This window comes from Theropithecus gelada, chromosome 17 (assembly GCF_003255815.1).
Source record: "Theropithecus gelada isolate Dixy chromosome 17, Tgel_1.0, whole genome shotgun sequence".
Taxonomy (NCBI): Eukaryota; Metazoa; Chordata; class Mammalia; order Primates; family Cercopithecidae; genus Theropithecus; species Theropithecus gelada.
The window spans coordinates 72547193-72563834 of NC_037685.1; positions in this window are offsets into that span (position 1 = coordinate 72547193).

Consider the following 16642-nt stretch of genomic DNA (forward strand, 5'->3'; position numbering starts at 1 on the left):
ACAGATGTGAGCCACCACGCCTGGCCTGCAGTGTGTCTTTTTAAGTTCCTTAATAGGCAGGAGAATGAAAACATTTGGACAGTAAATGTAAGTAACTAAGAAGCTTAGTATAAGAATTACAATGGATTTTAGCGCCTCCTGGCTCCTGTTCTCTGAGAGGATAGTCATGAGATCTGAGTTTTACTCTTGCAGATAGTCTTATTAACACATTTGGTTAACATCTTGTTAAAGAAAATTATTTTAATCCCTGATGGTAGGAAAAGCCTACTAGCCCTTTCTTCTTTCCCAGAATGTGTAGATGTTAGTTCTAGAACACAGGTGTCTGTTAATATTTTAGCAGCACTTTGTGACTTTACATCTGTAGGATAGCCGTTGTGGTAAGTGAAAGTTCTTTACCTTAAAGTAGCTAAAGTGGCTTCACAGCCAGCCCCTGAGTGGCTTTGGCTCAATCTCAGCCTCTGGGAGTCTGTGAACCTACAGCCATATGATCAACCCACTCTGGAGCTTATTCAGGACTACTCCCCTATCCCTTATGCCCCACCCCCTACTCCGAATCCATCAGGGATCTGCAGGGGTCATACTTTTGGCAGACCTGTAACCACCTCTGAGTTCCACTCAAGGCATAAGCGCCCTCTGGTTCTCTTTCCTCTCCCATCCTATCATCCCCATCTGTTGTTTTCTCTTCCTTAGGTCAGCCCCTCTCTATACCCTTTCCTTGTGTTCTTTGCAATTTACCCTCTAAAAATATTCAACTGCATGGCTTTGGCAGATGCAAATTCTTAATCTTCCTTGTACTAAATCTGTTTTCGCAGTTCCATACGTCTTCAATCTCTGCCTTCACCATTTCCCCTTATCTTTTAATTTTAACTGAAAATCATAACAGATCTCTACCCATTACGCAGCCCTTTCAAGTGGAGACTGTTTATTCTCTCACCATCTCCCTGGAAAGAGCATTCAGAGCATCTCACTCTCCACCATTTCTAGCCCATCACTCTTCACCACTGTACAAACAAATCCTTGCTTCTTTGAGGATAACACTATTGGGCTGTACACTTGACAACTCTTTGTTGCTGTCATTTATACATCTCTCTGACTCACAGACTTTCCCTTCTCTCCAATCATGCCGAAATTCCAGGTGGTTTCGGCATCTGTTTGGTGCACCCACTCAATACTCTGGCCTCTCAGTTTCTTGATCTCCCGGGTGTCAATGCTTTTCATCTCCATCTATTTTAGTCTGTTTTCTCTTGCTGTAATGGAATACCACAGACTGGGTGATAGATAAGGAAATTATAATCTCACTTCCCATTTAAACAAAAAATAGAAGCCATCAGATTCAAATTCTTAATCTTTCCTGTACTAAATCTATAAACTTATTTCTGATGGCAGAATTTTTTCCTCCTTTCCTCTTGTCACATTTTTCTTCCCCAAAATGGTAATTTTCCCTGTGTTCTGAATTTCTTTCCCTCAGGTCTTAGGGTACTTGATTTGATCACGTCCTGTACCATTTCAGTCTCTTCCTCTCTACTGGCTTCTCTCCACGAGCATTTTAAGCATGTTCAGAAAGGGCATCGTTTTTCAGCTTGTTTTCAAATCTTGCAAGGACCTATGTGGGCTAGCAGTTGCCTGCTATTTGGGTGCCCTGTGATGACCACTTACTTAGTTTGATTGTAAGTTCCATAAGGTCTCCAACCATGTCTGTTTTGAGTATGAATCACAGAGCTCAGTGCAAAATAAATATTCATAAATGTCATTGATCAACACTCACACTCACTAAGTATTTTCTCTGATCTCTTATTTGCCTTCACCATTGCCCTGTGAAAGAGGTCGTATTATCATCCCCATTTTCCATGACACTCAACTGATAGGATGTAAGCTTCTCCTAGGGCCACACAGTTTCTCAGTACAAAGCAGGATCCAAACCCACTCTTTCTAATTTTGAATTGAGTGTTCCTTCCTCTCTGTCAGATGCTCAGTAATCATGCCGTGTCTTACTCATTTTCCTGGTCTTGTGTGTGTTTAAAGTCTTGTTTCTTCAACAAGAGGTTCTCTAAAGACAGGGTCCAGGCTAAGCTCACAGCAGGTGCTCATATTCATTCCTTAGCTTTTATTTATACTTTAAAAAAATTTTCCAGTTAACACTTGGTTAGCATATGGTAATTGTTTTTCTGAATCTTTGAAGTGTGTGGTTAGTTCATTATTTCTCCACTGGAGGGCAAGCTTTCCAACTCAAATTTTACTTTTCTGATTTCTTGGGGATGAAAAGAAGGACCGTACATTGGCCAGAGTTGTTTTTTGTTTTAATTGTTTCAGGGAAATAAGATTGTTGCCGTGTGTTGGAAGTGTCTGTATTTCCTCTTTGTGTAATATATAGATTTTGGATCCAATATGTCCTGATCATTGCCTTCTGCAGAAGTCTATAAGCATCCCAGATACAGCCTTTGCTATGTGTAAAGCCCATGACCTGGCTGATGTGTCTGAGTGCAGTTTTGTGTGGGAGAGGGTCCTGATACAAGAGCAGAAAGAATGGGGACTGGTTGTAGGCAAGTCACACCTTCCCTGGTCCCCTATTCCTTGCCTGTAGCATGAGGAGGATTATCTAGGTAACAGCATCCCATGATTCTGGACCCTCAAACCAGAAGGCTCTGAGAGTCAAAGACTGCGTCAGACCCATTTTGGTCACTCCACAAGTCCCCTCCCTGCCACAGTTCACTCAGCCCTCAACACAGAACAGTCCTGTGACCAGATGTGCGGGTGTTTTCCACACACGAACCAATTCTCCAACACCAGCTGGGTGTCCTACAATTCAAGTGAATCCTGACACTGTTTCCCTGAAGTCAGCATCCGACCCTGCAGGTGAAGGGCTCAGTCCCACAAGACCATCCCCGCTTCAGATGCCGATTGCAAGTCCAGGCCTCTGCTCCTTCTGACCGACCAGCTGTATGTCACGGCTTCCCATGACTCCTTCTTTGGGTTCCATCATTTGCTCAAATGGCTCACAGAACTCAGGGAAACAGTTATAGTTCCCATTTATCATAAAGGACATTACAAAAGATACAGATGAAGAGACGCACAGAGTGAATGGTGTGGGAAGGGGCATGAGTTTCCCCGCCATCTCTGGGTGCCCCACTCAACACTTCCAAGTGTTCAGCAACCGGAGAGCTCTCCAAACCCTGTCATTTTAGGTTTTTATGGAGGCTTCTTTACTAGGCATGATTGATCACATCCCTGGCATTAGTGATTAACTTAACCTTCAGTCCTCCCCTATCCCTGGAGGTGGAAGGTGGCTCAAAGTTCCAATCCTCTGATCACGTGGCTGGTAACCAGCGTTCCCCGCCCACCAGACATCTCATTAGCATAAAGAAGACGCTGACACAACACTTTGGAGATTTCAAGAGTTTCAGGGATCGTGTGCCAGGAAACGGAACAAAGAACAGCTATTTATATTTCTTACTATACATCACAAAATCATAATCCCCAAGAGTTATGCCTGAGCAGCCGTCTCCTAAGTGAAGGAGTAGGGCCAGTAATGGTTCTGTGCACCATGTAGTCAATTCAGGCCTCTTCCTGGGCTCCTGGGTTTAGACAATGGGAGTTATGAATATGGGACAAAAGTGAACCAAGTCTTTTAATGCAGCAATGTGACTTGTTCCACAGAGAAGAATATGGCAACCCTGTCTATGTGAATTTAGCTTCCAACAGTTATCCTGCACATGGGGGTTCTAGGTTCCCCCTTGTATCCCCAGGTCTACCTCTTGGCTTTGCTGCAAGGCATCTATCTGTCTGCAGGTCCTGAGGAATGTGTCTCAGCACAACTGCACATCCTCAGCTTCAGTCGCTGGGGATCTGAGAGTCATGTGAACCTGACCCAGCCTCTCCCAAAAGTGATGATTGTCTGCGCGTTTGCCAGGATAGCTGAGTATCTCATTTGGTGGGTTCTTAGCCACTCTCATCTTCCTCCATCGTCACTGGTGGGGGAGAGGTTTAATCTGGAGCATGTTCTACTGTAGCAGGACAAGCCGCAGACAAAACTCCTCAGACACCGGATTAAAGAAGGAAGAGGTTTTTTATTCGGCCGGGAGCTTCGGCAGACTCGCGTCTTAAGAGCCGAGCTCCCCGAGAAAGAAATACTCGGCCTTTTTAAAGGCTTACAACTTTAAGGGGTCCACGTGAAAGGGTCGTGATAAATCGAGCAAGCGTGGGAAACGTGACTGCGGGCTACATGCATCAGCTAACAAAAAGTTTTAATATGCTTTTTTCATACAGTGTCTGGAATTTACAGATAACACAAGTAGTTTAGGCCAGGGATTGATGTTATTATTATTACTTTGTTTAACTCCTAGGGCCGGGTGGTGGTGCCAAGGTTGTCTGGCTATTTATCTTACTTTTGTTTCTTTCTTGCTTTCCTCCTGTCTTGTGAACTAGGCAAGGCGGGGGGAGGAGGGCAGCAGGAGTAGTAGTGGTCTCCTTCCTTACTACCACTTTGGTGAGGGTCTCACCTAAGTCAGGGAGAGGCACCTGGAGTCAGAGTATACTTTGAGAGCATCATAAGATTCTGATCTGTTTATCTCTACTTACAAGAGTAGTCATTTCATTAGCAGAAATGATAACTGAGTTTTCCAAACCAGGAAATAACAAAAGAATATTTTTTTTTCAAAAAAGAAGAAATGATAACTACCTTATCTACATAATGTGAAATGGCAACCATTGACAACAAACAAAATAAGAGAACTAAGCAGGATTGTCTGTTGGTGACCTCCATTAATATTAATTTGTACTTTTTCCCCCCTCATTTATGAGCACATATGTTGTAGCAGGAATAAAAGCTTCAGGAATATTTTGTGGCAGAAAAAGTTGAAATGGAAAAAAAACATCATTAGTTGTTTGTTTCCCACCAATAGAGTAAGGCTGCCATTATTCCATTTCATTGGCAAACATTTGTATCTAGCTGAAAACCTGCCCAGACCCTCCAGGAGCAGAGCTTGAGGACCACCGCATTAAACCTTTAAGGCTGGTTTGCTGCCTCTGATGGAGTTAATCTGCTTCAAATATGTGTTGAGCTACCTTACAGCACTTACATACCTCATTTTCCGCACACTCCCTTGCTGGGGCGTTATCTGGATTCATGTCTTATCACTGCTACTGTACTGTAAGCTCCTAGAGCCAGGGTGAGCGACACTGCCTGGCTTTGGATCCCTTCTCTGCCACTTAGCAGAGGTGTGATCTTTGGCGTGTTAGTGAATCTCTCTGTTACCGGAAAGGGGTCTGGATCCAGACCCCAAGAGAGGGTTCTTGGATCTTGCACAAGAAAGAATTCGAGGAAAGTCCAGAGAATAAAGTGAAAGCAAGTTTATTAAGAAAGTAAAGGAATAGGAAATGGCTACTCCATCGACAGAAGCAGCCCCGAAAGCTCCTGGTTGTCCGTTTTTATAGTTATTTCTTGATTATATGCTAAACAAGGGGTGAATTATTCATATTTCCCTTTTCAGACCATATAGGGTAACTTCCTGATGTTGCCATGGCATTTGTAAACTGTCACGGTGCTGGTGGGAGTGTAGCAGTGAGGGTGACCAGAGGTCAGTCTCGTCGCCATCTTGGTTTTTGTGGGTCTTAGCTGGCTTCTTTACTGCAACCTGTTTTGTCAGCAAGTTCTTTACGACCTGCATCTTGTACCCACATCCAATCTCATCCTGTGACTCGGAATGCCAAACTGGCTGGGAATGTAGCCCAGCAGCTCTTAGCCTTATTTCACCCAGCCCCTGCTCAAGATGGAGTCGCTCTGGTTCAAATGCCTCTAACATCTCTGTGCCTCAGTTTCCTTATCTACAAAATGGGACAGTGGTACCTTCTTCACAGGACTGCAGTGAGGACTAAACGTATGTCAAGCACTTTAATTGCCATCATCACTGTTGTTATTCTTTTTGTATCTCCCACCTCGCCTTGCCAGGGCTCTGGCTTCCTACAAGGACTTGGGCTCCTAATGGATTCTACAGATCAAGGTGGCTTTCCATTGTGCCTTGAGTTATTATTATTTTTTTAGACAATAGGAACTCCGTGGCTAGCCCCTCTCCTGGGACCTCTGAGGCCTCCAGTGCTCTAATACGCGGAAGGAAACTGAACACTGTGAAAACATCTTCGGGGGCTTAAGAAACCCATACCGGGCCCTTCACAGAGATTCTTTTTTTCGTAATTATCAGTGTGTAGTAATGGTCTAACTATATTCCATAAGCCAACTAAAGAAAACAGGTTTACAAAGTCTAGCGATTCTATCAACACCCTACATTAAACTGTAGAGAGAAATACTCTAAAAGATGATGATCAGAGGTTTGGACTTACTTGGCCTGGGATAGAAGCTGGGCAATGACATTTCTTTTAAAAACCAGTGTGGCCGTGGCGGAGAACCAGTGTTTGGCTCTGGGACAGTGATTCTCCATGCTGGCTGCACACTCCAATCTCTTGGAGCGAGTTAAAAATATATGTATCATGCTCAGGACTCTCACTCCGGATATTATGATCCAACTGATCTGGCCAGGGTGGGACCTGGGTGTGGTTTGTTTTTAAAAACTCCTCCGGGGTTCTCATGTGCAGCTGGGACTGAGACCCTCTGCTCTGAGAGGTGACAAGACAGGAGATGAAGAGCTTGCAGAAGGTGGAGAGGCTGCGTTGAGTTGGGGGTAGGGAAGTAGCAGGAAGATCAAGGGAGGCCATTCACTGTTGTATCTGAAAGCATCTTCCTAGTTCTTGAATCTCTTCCCAGCACATGATCTGAGACTAGGGCGTGGAGGAAAGAACACAGGTTTTGGAGTAAGATGGGTTTGGTGCTGCCCTTCAAGTTGGGTGACTTTGGGCAAGTCATTTATCCACTGTATCTCCTGAGTGATGCAGTTAGAATTTGCATCAATTCTAATTGTAGTCTTATTGTAGTCCATCTGGCAGCACTCTATAGACAGGAGCTGTTATCCTTAGTTTAGTAAGCATTTGAGCCCCTTTAAAAAAAAAAATTTTTCTTTTTGTTTGTTTGTTAGGTAGCTGGTTAGAACCTTCTGAGCCTAAGGAGGCAATTGTGTCTTAAAAGCAATTTGTGTATGGGCTGGGGGTTGCAATCAGAGGCTCCAGATGGCTCCTCCCATAGCCCCAAAGACCCCTGACAGTGTTTCCTGAACCAAAGACCAAAGAGCCAGACTAAACCTCAAAAAGCATATGAAAAATCATGAATGTTTAAGCTGGGTGTGGTGGTGTGTACTTGTAGTCCCAGCTACTCAGGAGACTGAGGTGGGAGGAAGCCTTGAGCTCAGGAGTTCAAGGCCAGCCTGGGCAACATAGCAAGACCTCCATCTCTAAAAAAAAAATTGTGAATGTTTACATAAAAAGGCTTATATAAAGAGAAAAATTCAATGGCTTTAGGTAACGTTTCATAATTTTTCTTTCTATCTTTGTTTTTTAGACAGGATCTCACTCCCGTAGCCCAGGCCAGAGTGCAGTGGCATGATCGCGGCTCACTGCAGCCTCGACTTCCTGGGCTCAGGTGATCCTCCCATCTTAGCCTCTGGAGTATCTGGGACTACAGACATGCACCACCACACCCAGATAATTTTTTATATTTTTAGTAGAATGAGGTTTCACTGTGTTGCCCAGGCTGGTCTCAAACTCATGGACTCAAGTGATCCACCCACCTCGGCCTCCCAAAGGGCTGATATTACAGGTGTGAGCCACTGCGCCTGACCATAATTTTCTTTTAATGCAAAGATGTGCAGATTTCAGATTTTGATACAACGTTTGATCATCTAAAACTAGAGCCAGTCTGGAAACTCCAAGCCAGGCATTCTAAGCTTGTGTCTTTAGATTTCTCATAGCACTTAGGTGCTCAGAAAATTAAAAAAAAAAGAAAGAAAGAAAGAAAGAAATCAGATTCAGAGATATGGGGAGATAGGTAAAAATCTAGTCTGTTGCTCTCTCATACCTATAATCTCTATTGTCTGAAATATGAAATATAAATGATCTGTTGCTATTATAATAATTCTTTCCTTTCTCATTTACTTTTTTTTTTTTTTTTTTTTTTTGAGACAGGTTCGGTCTCCTTCTGCCACCCAGGCTGCAGTACAGTGGCACAATCACAGTTCACTGTAGCCTCGACCTCCCGGACTGAAGCAGTCCTTCTGCCTCAGCCTCTCAAGGGGCTGGGACCACAGGTGCATGCCACCGTGCTTAGCTCGTTTTTTGTAGACACATGGTCTTGCTATGTTGCCCAGGCTGGGCTCAAGGGATCTGCCCGCCTTGGCCTCCCAAAGTGCTGGGATTACAGGCAGGAGCCACTGCGCTCAGTCTCAGTTGTCATTTCCTACTGGTCTTTAGAGCTGTCATTACCACTGTCCAAATTCACCCTGTTCAGTACATACTATGAAATCCTCAGAACGAGCTTGTGAGGGTCCTGATTCATAATGGGGCCCATTACAAGTGTGGCTCTGCAGGGCGTAGGCTACTTCTGTTCTCTACTTTTAAAAAAGTATATTTTTTAAACAGTGTAGCGGCCGGGCGTGGTGGCTCACGCCTGTAATCCCAGCACTTTGGGAGGCTGAGGTGGGCGGATCATGAGGTCAAGAGATCGAGACCCTCCTGGCCAACATGGTGAAACCTTGTCTTTACTAAAAATACAAAAATGAGCTGGGTGTGGTGGCACGTGCCTGTAGTGCGAGCTACTTTGGAGGCTGAGGCAGGAGAATCGCTTGAACCTGGAAGGTGGAGGTTGCAGTGAGCCAAGATCGCACTACCACACTCCAGCCTGGAGACAGAGTGAGACACCGTCACAAAAACAAAAAACAAAAAAATGTTGTAGCTAGCTCCACTTCCACTGCTGCACTGATACATGCATACAATGTGTAACTAGATTTTAAGGGCAAGAAAGCATGGCGCAAGAGATAAGGCAGCTACAGCTACCTACAGCTATAGCTAGCTCCCTCATCTTTGGTGGCATGCTTTCTTGCCCCTAAAATCTAGCTACACATTATATGCGTGTATCAAAACATCACATGCACCCCATAAATATGTACAACTATTATGTACTCATAATACTTAAAAATTAAATTATTTTTTAAAAGATAAAAAAAAATCGAGTTGGAAGAGGTGAAGGGAAAAAGTGAGAAGTAGTGAGGGAGTGCCGATCACACCTGGGGGTGTGGGTGGGAGGAGGTGGCTTAAGTCAGGGCATGCCGTGTAGAGGAAAGAAGTCACAAGAACAAGGCTGTGACTTACACTCAGTTTTGTATAATCACTTAGTGGCTTTGCTTGGCGTTTCTCATGAGTAAAATGTTCATGGTAAAGGGCAGTATAGAGAAAAACTGTAGAGAAGTATATGCAAGAGGAAGTATATGCTGGTAATTTTTTATATTTTTTTGAGACAGAGTCTTGCTTTGTTACCCAGGCACAGTGGCGTGATCCTAGCTCACTGCAGCCTCGACCTCCTGGACTCAAGTGTTCCTCCTGCCTCAGCCTACAGAGTAGCTGAGACTACAGGTATGCACCACCACTCTCAGCTAATTAAAAAAATTTTTTTTGTAGAGATGGGGTCTTGCTACATTGTCCAGGCTTATCTTAAACTCCTGGGGTCAAGCAATCCTCCTGCCCCAGCCTCCTAAAGTGTTGAGATTACAGGCATGAGCCACCACACCCAGCTTGGTAAATGTTTAATAACTGACTCTAGGGGTTTGTAGGGAGTGGGAGGGGAGAAAGCCCTGCTAGGGAGAATTTGCTGGTTTTGTGGTATAAATACTGCACATCTGGCTGATTTCCAGCTGCTAGCTTACTGTCACTGAGCACAGAACCGGGGAGTTGTGAAGAGAAGCCACAGTGGGCTCTCCAGAGCCTGCATGAGCTGGCCACAGCACGCTACTACAAAGTGTACCCAGAAGAAATATTACAGTTCTACTATTTTCATATAAGGAATTATTAATAACAACAATGAAAAATCCACAGCAAATTCCATGCTGATGATTTAAAATAGCACATAGTAGGAGTTCAACAAATGGGTATGTTGACTCTTGGCTGAACAGATGAGAGATCTCTATTAATTTCCCAAAGGTAAAGGGGTCAGGGTGGGAAGGAACAGTACAGAATACCTATAATGGTGAACACCCACATTTGAGATATTTGAAGCTAGAGGGTTGGGGACTTTGGTGATGGGCTATGGAGCCATCCCTCTCTCTCTCTCTCTCTCTTTTTTTTTTTTTTTTTGAGACAGATTCTCACTCTGTCGCCCAGGCTAGAGTACAGTGGTGCGATCTCAGATCACTGCAACCTCCGCCTCCCAGGTTCAAGCAATTCTTGTACCGCAGCCTCCCGAGTATCTGGGACTACCAGCTAATCTTTGTATTTTTAGTAGAGATGGGGTTTTACCATGTTGGCCAGGCTGGTCTCGAACTCCTGGCTTCAAGTGATCTACCCACCTTGGCCTCCCAAAGTGCTAGGATTACAGGCGTGAGCCACCATGCCCGTCCTGGAGCCTTCCCTCTCGAGGCTACCACCTCACACCCTTCAGGGGGGCCACTAACTCAACTTGTGTGTGTGTGTGTGTGTGTGTGTGTCTGCGTGTGTCTGTGTAACAGGTGTTGGGGTATCTTTTCAGCTTGCCATTTCCAAGATGGACAGACTTGATTTCCTCTCTTGTAGTAGAGGGATGCCCTTCCACTGTCTATTTTAACTCTGGTGTTTATATTTCTAAAATGATCTTGTAACATAGGGACCTGTGAATCCCATTCCTGGGAATTTATCATAAAGAAATAATTTATCAGAGCAAGGAGACTGGCCTGTTTCTCTTAGCATAATGTCCTCAACTTTCATCCATGCTGCTGCATATTGCAGAATTTCCTTCTTTTTTAAGGCTGAATGATATTCCATTGTATGTATATACCATATCGTCTTCTGCCAATGGACATTTAGGGCTATTGTGAATACTGCTGCTATGCACATGAAAAAGTTAATATGTCTCCAACATACTGATTTTATTTCCTTTGGATAAATATCCAGAAGTGGGATCGCTGGATTATATGGTATTTCTACATATGCACAGCACGGGGACCTTGGGCCCCGCCCATGAAACCATTTTTTTCTTCTAGACCTCTAGGTCTGTGATGGGAGAGGCTGCTGTAAACGTCTCTGACACGCCCTGGAGACGTTTTTCCCCATTGTCTTGGGGATTAACATTCGGTTCCTCCTTACTTATGCAAATATCTGCAGCTGGCCCGAATTTCTCCTTAGAAAATGGGATTTTCTTTCCTATCACATTGTAAGGTTGCAAATTTTCCAAACTTTTATGTTCTGCTTCCCTTATAAAACTGAATGCCTTTAACAGCAACCAAGTCAACTCTTGAATGCTCTGCTGCTTAGAAATCTCTTCTGTCAGATACACTAAATCATCTCTCTCAAGTTCAAAGTTCCACAAATCTCTAGGGCAGGGGTAAAATGCAGCCAGTCTCTTTGCTAAAACGTAACAAGAGTCACCTTTGCTCTAGTTCCCAACAAGTTCCTCATCTCCATCTGAGACCACCTCAGCCTGGATTTCATTGTGCAGTCATTATCAGTATTTTTGTCAAAGCCATTCAAGTCTCTAGGAAGTTCCAAACTTTCCCACATTTTCCTGTCTTCTTCTGAGCCCTCCAAACTGTTCCAACTTCTGCCTGTTACCCAGTTCCAAAGTCACTTCCATATTTTCAGTTATCTTTTCACCCACTCCTGGTACCAATTTACTGTATTAGTTCATTTTCACACTGCTGATAAAGACATGCCCAAGACTGTGTTAGATATGGGTTCTAAATTTCTTTTCAAGGAATCAGTATGTCGGTATGTTCAATTCTTTGTCTTCTACTTTTAAACTTAACTTCCCTGTAAAACAACCTTTTTCGATTACCTGCTCCACCCTGACTCATTCTGATCACCTGCCTCACCCTGAATCATTCCAATCACCTGCTCCACCCTGACTCAGTCCGATTACCTGCTCTACCCTGATTCATTCTGATCACCTGTCCCACCCTAATGCATTCCAATCACCTGCTCCACCCTTACTCATTCCGATCAACTGCTCCACCCTGAGTCATTCCAATTACCTGCTCCACCCTGACTCATTCTGATCACCTGCCTCACCCTGACTTATTCCGATCAACTGCTCCACCCTGACTCATTCCAATCACCTGCTCCACCCTGACTCATTCTGATCACCTGTCCCACCCTGACTCAGTCCAATTACCTGCTCCTCATTCCAATCACCTGCTCCACCCTGACTCATTCCGATTGCTACCTGCTCTGCCCTGACTCCTGCCAAAGCACTCAGCCCATCATTTTCTTTAAATTAGCCAGTTGGAATTAGCTTAGCCTGTGCAATCTAACCCTAGCTAATAGGGGAACACACAACAGCAGGGGCCATGTGCATCAGGAATAAGAACCCCTTTCCCTCCCTTGTCCAAGTGTGCACCCTTCTATAGAAGTACCTTGGCTTGCTGAGAATTAAAAGAAAATTTTATATTCAAGTGCTACTTCTTTTGCGGCACTGAAACTTTATATATAAAAACTGGGAAGAAAAAGAGGTTTAATTGAATAATGACAGAAGGTGAAAGGCACTTCCTACATGGTAGCAGCAAGAGAAAAATGAGGAAGATACAAAAGCAGAAACCCTTTATAAATACCGTAAGATCTTATGAGATTTGCTGACTACCACGAGAACAGTATGGAGGTAACCACCCACATGATTCAAATTATCTCCCATGGGGTCCCTCCTACAACACATGGAAATTATGGGAGTACAGTTTAAGATGAGATTTGGGTGGGGACACAGAGTCAAACCATATCGGATGTCATGCCTCAGGAAGCCTCTCCTGTGAAATGCTTAGCTTGAAGTGTGCTTCCTCTCCCTTGCCAGGCAGTGAGGTTCTAGATGCAGGTTCTTGGATCCCCTCATGTATCTATATAGACCCCTCAACATCCTCGCTGTGGCCATGGGAGGGGCTCACTAGTTCTTCATGGCATGAGTGGACTTGTGGTTTTTCAGGGACGGATTACTATTGGTGGGGATTTTCCATTCCCTCCTTTCTGCAGCCCAGGATGACCTTGGTTGCAGAAAGTATCTACAAGCAGAGGCTGGGGAGGGGAAGAGAGTGGGACCGGCTGCAGCCATCATACTGCCTCTGGGAAGGCTAATCATTTGGTGATGTGTTTGGATTTCCATGCTTTCAGCCTTTTTGTTTGGATTCTCCATGCTTTTAGCTTTTTTTTCTCCTATTATGGATAAAACCAAATTCTCCAGGCTTTGAGAGAAACTTGGAAGTGGTTGTCAGAGGTTGTGTCTTCAGGAGTGGAATGGATTCGGATTCTGCTGGGAAAATTTGCCAAGGCCAGTCTGTCAGGGTGGACATTGAGGGACAGCCATTGAGACCCACAGCAGGTGTACGGGAGTGGTTGCCAAACTGTGTGCAGCATAGTCACCAAATTGGATGGGGAATATCTCCCCCAGGGTATTCTTATGTAGCTCAGGCCTCCATCCATATTCTGAGGAGCACTGCTCGGGCATCAGATTCTCTTGAAGTAGCAAGAACACCCAGAGGGCACTGACTTTTCCATATGCTTACCCCATGTTGGCCTGCCTTCTGTCTACTGTAGCACAGAATCCTTAAATCATCCATTAGGAAAAGATTGTCTATGCTGAGCAAACAAGGTTCAATGAGGTTGAGAAACTTGCCCAGATTCAGACAATAAGTGGCGAGCCTGAGATTCAAACCCGTGCTGGGCCGCCTCTCCAGGCCAGGCTCTTTCCTTTAGTGCACACGCCAGTGTTACAGACAATTGTTTCCCAAAAGGAGGGACCCATGCTTAGTGGCATGGGGACCTGGCCCTAAGTCACATGAAATCGCTTAGTGAGACACGCATCCTTTCCAATTCCCTCTTTCAATCCTTTTCACTGAAAATATCTTAGTTTGGTGATAGTATATCCCTAACGCCTCCGTAACTATTGTTGATCCCCCTTTTTAACAAAGGAATTAGGCCTTCCACAGTCATTTGTAACTGTAACTAAAATCTTACAGTGTTTTTTTTGCTCTTCTCACTGCAACCTGCACCTCCCAGGCTCAAGTAATCCTCCCATTTTGGCCTCCCAAGTAGCTGGGACCACAGGCGCATGCCATCATGCCTGGTGAATTTTTGTATTTTTTGGGTAGAGACAGGGTTTTGCCATGTTGCCCAGGCTGGTCTTGAACTCCTGGGCTCAAGTGATCTCCCCACCTTGGTCTCCCAAAATGCTGGGATTACAGGCATGAGCCACCACCCCCGCCACAGTGTTGTTGTTTTTTAGTATTTATATTCTCTTCTTTTTATGGCATATTATATTCATTTTACATTTAGAGTAGCGCTAGAAAGTTTTCTTCAAAATATTTTTTACATGAAAAAGATCAGTTGGATTGAGGAAAAATTAGGTAAATGAAAGTATAAGTTCAACCAATAGTGCTGGGTTAACTAGATAACCACATGTAAAGGAATGAAGTTAGATTCTTTCCTCATATCACACATAAAAATTAACTCAAAATTAGATCCAAATATATGAGCTAAAACTATTATGACTCATAGAAGAAAACATAGGAGTAAATTTCAAGACCTTGGGTTAGGCAACAGTTTCTCACATATGAAACACAAACAACAAAAATGTATACATTGGATTTCATCAAAAGTAAGACTTCTGTGGTGCAAATGATCCTGTTTTAGTTCGTTCTCACACTGCTATAAAGAACTACCTGAGGCTGGGTAATTTATATAGAAAAAAGTTTTAATTGACTCACAGTTTCACAGAGCTGGGGAGGCCTCAGGAAACTTACAATCATGATGGAAGGCAAAGGAGAAGCAAGGCACATCTTACATGGCAGCAGGAGAGAGAGAGAGAGAGAGAGAGAGAGAGAGAGAGAGAGAAAGCAAGGGGGGGGGACTGCCATACACTTTTAAACCATCAGATCTTGTGAGAACCCATTCACTATCATGAGAACAGCATGGGGGAAATCACTATCATGATCCAATCACTTCCCACCAGGTCCCTCTCCTGACACATGGGGATTACAGTTTGAGATGAGATTTGGGTGGAGACACAGAGCCAAACCTTATCAGATACCATCAAGAAAATGAAAAGGCAACCCATAGCTATGTATCTAATATGGGACCTGTACTCCAAATATATAAATAATTCTTACAACTCAATAATAAAAAGAAAAATAACTCAATTAACAAATGGACAAAGGCTGGGCATGGTAGTTCATGCCTGTAATCCCAGCACTTTGGGAGGCTGAGGCTGGTGGATCACGAGGTCAGGAGTTTGAAACCAGCCTGGCCAGCATGAAGAAACCCCATCTCTACTAAAAATACAAAAAATTAGGTGGGCATGGTGGTGCGCATCTGTAATCCCAGCTACTCAGGAGGTTGAGGCAGGAGAATCACTTGAACCTGGGAGGTGGAGGTTGCAGTGAGCCAAGATAGCGCCATTGCACTCCAGCCTAGGTGACAGAGCAAGACTGCATCTCAAAAAACAAACAAACAACAACAAAAAACAAATAGACAAAGGATCGGAACAGATATTTCTCCAAAGAAGATAGATATACAAAAGACTAATCAATAATCATATTAAAAGATGCTTGATGTCATCAATCATCAGGGAAATAAATGAAAACCACAATGAGATGCCACCTCACAACAACCAGGATGGCTACAATAAAAAAGACAAATAATAATAAGTATTGGCAAAGCTGTGGAGGAACTGGAACCTTACACATTGCTGGTGGGAATGTAAAATGGTGCAGCCACTTTGACAAACAGTTTGGCAGTTCCACAAAATGTTAGTCAAAGAGTGATCATTTAACCTAGTAAATGCACTCCTAGTGAAATGAAACATATGTTCACATAAAAAGTTGAACACAAATGTTTATAGCAGCATTATTCATAATAACCACACAGTGGAAATAACACAAGTTTCCAACACCTGATGGATGGATAAATAAAACGTGGTATATCCATATAATAGAATATTATTTGGCAATAAAAAGGAATGAAGTACTGATACATGCTAAAATATGGATGTTATTTAAGTGAAAGAAGCCAGTTACAAATCATATGAATCATTTGTATGAAATATCCACAATAGGGAAATCTATGGAGACAAAAGTAGATTAGGCAAATCTACGGAGACAAAAGTAGATTAATCATTCCTCAGAGTTGAGGGGTGTGTGTGTATAGAGCGGGGTGTGAAGAATGGGAAGCAGCTGCTAATGATCCGAACTTTCTTCTGTGGGGAATACAAATGTTCTAAAATTAGATTATGGGCTGGGCAAGGTGGCTAACGCCTGTAATCCCAGCACTTTGGGAGGCCAAGGCAGGTGGATCGCTTGATCCCAGGAGTTCAAGATCAGCCTGGGCAATGTGGCAAAACCTTGTTTCTACAAAAAATATAAATATCAGCCTGGCATGATGGTACAAGCCTGTAGCCCCAGCTATTCAGGAGGCTGAGGTGGAAGAATCGCTTGAGCCCAGGAGGTCAAGGCTGTAGTAAGTTGTGAAGGTGCCACTGTACTCCAGGCTGGGTGACAGAGTGATACCCTGTCTCACAAATAAATAAAATAAGGTAAAACTAGAT